Genomic DNA, 2244 nt, shown 5'->3' on the forward strand with positions numbered 1-2244 from the left:
TGAGACTGTGGTGCAGTTCTCGAGCCCTCTCTCAGCACGTGGTTGAGTTCAACCCATAGTATGTAGAAGAAAAAAGTCAAGACTTAACTGAGTTACAATTAGAAAAGAGAAATGGGAGGGGATAGAGACCCAGAGACATGGAGTACTGCCTAAAGAAAGCATCGCTAAAGGATTTCTTTACCAGGTTATCTTGTGAGAAACCAAGATCCTGGTTTCTAAGAGCTCTTACACATCCTACCCACAACGTTGTGAGATGGAAGTCTTTCCTCAAGAATCATTAGAATCCTTAGTTCAAAACAAAACAAAACAAAACAAAAATTGCTTCCACTTTGGCTCTGTTGCTGCTGTGCATGCTGATAAACATACTTTGTGCTCTAGAATTTTGGTTAGCAACAAGGTTGTTTTTATTGTTGTCTATCTTATGTAGAGTTTCCAGTTCCTGATAACAAGAAGAGAGACCTAGAAAGGAAGGAAAAGGGAGTTTTATTTTTATTGGTTCTTCTCTCTGATGACACATGCTCCTGCCCCAACACATCACTGCCTTATCAGTGCTGAAAGGCTGTACTCATCCTGAGGCTAGGACAGCTGTCATATGACTGCACATCACCATATCTAACCATGTTGAATGAGTGTATAAACAAATCTAAAATAGGACTAGAGTCTTCTATTTGGCCCAAAAGACCAAAGCTCTTCCTTGGACTTAAATGACAAAGTCTGGCTACCCTAAATACTTGGGTTGCATTTACCTGCAGCTGAAGAAAACCTATCTAATTTATCCAATGTACTTCAGGATTTTCAAATAATTTCTGGTGGCCACAGAGATTCAAACCCCAAGCAGTAAGAGGACCCACCTTGCCTGTTTCTTCCTATCAGAGCTTCTGTGCTCCCATTCCTTATACCGGAAGAGCTGAACTATAGTTAGGAGTGTAGGCCAAAATACTCATCCACAAAGTTTTTATGAAGAGTGCTTTTCAGACACCAGGCCTTCAGTCTGAAACAGGATGATTTCATAGCCTTTGGAGGGATGTAGTAACTATATATCACAGAAATCTGATACACAATTTACAAGGAACTTGGGGTTTTAAATGTACAATCTCACTTAAGACTGTTTCATGCTCTGACTACTACCGGGCTGCATAACATACAGGAAGTTACCTGTGGCTTTAGTTCCCTCATCAGTAACAAGAGATAAAGTTTAGCAGAAGAAACAGGCACAGATTCAGTACCACTCAACGGTCACACTAAATCAGAGGTGGGCAAAGATCTGGGGACTGTGATTGCTAGGAGAGTGAGTCAGCCAGCTGCCACACGGTGGCAGGATTCCCCTGTCCAAAATCCTGTGTTGTCTAGACCATTGATTTGCACTAAGTATAGTCAGTCTCTTCTCCATGTTTAGGTGTTCATTTCAAACGGTGTTTCCTTTTCTATTTTTAGGGGTTCTAGATCCCCTTTGAAATGTTAACCAACAAAATGTTTCCCCAATGAGACTAGTGTTAGCTTTCCCAAGCTGCCAGCCCCTGCCTCCATTTGCTTTAAGCATCGATGTTCTAACCAAAAGATCATGAAATAACAATAATAAAAATGGCTGTTAATCTAATACATGGTTACTGTGGGTGAATGCTTTGCAAGCGCTCCATTTGTTTGTCACAGCAATCCTGATATAAGGATGGTACTCATCTTTATTTTATAGACAAGGAAAATGGGGCTAGATAGAACTAGAAAGTATTAGTGGTCCAGGGCTCCCTGTCCCCAGAGCTACACTAAATTTGTAGCCCACTGTGTTGCCAATCCTGACCTCAACTTGTAAGTGACCTGCCTGTCACAACCTCCCAAGTAGCTGAGACCATAGGCAGATGCCTCCATGTCTAGCATTTGAGCTGCTACTCTTTACCACTGTGAATTGTAAGGGACAATTAGGTCACAGGGACATGTTCAAGTCAACTTTCTATGATCAGGTAAATGGTTGATTGTTGACATCATTGTTATCCTAAGGCTGCATTATGCCTTAAAGAAGAATCCAAATTCTCTACCAAACTATAGAAGAACTCTTGAACCCTCAGATCAAGCATGGCCTACACCCTTTGATTTGAACAACTGACTGTTGCAAAAAGAATTTAGGTTCATAGAAATAATAGCATTAAAAATATTAATTTGCTCTACAGATCTAAGTAGCGGATCTAGCATATTCCCAGTCCTGTGGGTTACAGCACCCACATCCCCTTGTTGGCTGCTGCCTGTTTTTTT

The 2244-nt window shown here is 41.1% G+C and overlaps 1 protein-coding gene across 2 annotated transcripts in view; it reads right to left on the bottom strand.

Annotated features, from left to right (window-relative positions):
• Nucleotides 1-380: 380 nt before the first annotated feature.
• Nucleotides 381-2244, bottom strand: part of Ttc23l (tetratricopeptide repeat domain 23 like) — a 55673-nt gene continuing 53809 nt past the window's right edge. For both annotated transcript variants that reach the window (XM_031360342.1, XM_031360341.1), the window contains one exon: nt 381-459. The gene's annotated coding sequence lies outside the window, so the exon portion shown is untranslated. The remainder of the gene's footprint in view (nt 460-2244) is intronic.

Source organism: Mastomys coucha, unplaced genomic scaffold (genome assembly GCF_008632895.1).
Source record: "Mastomys coucha isolate ucsf_1 unplaced genomic scaffold, UCSF_Mcou_1 pScaffold8, whole genome shotgun sequence".
Classification (NCBI taxonomy): Eukaryota; Metazoa; Chordata; class Mammalia; order Rodentia; family Muridae; genus Mastomys; species Mastomys coucha.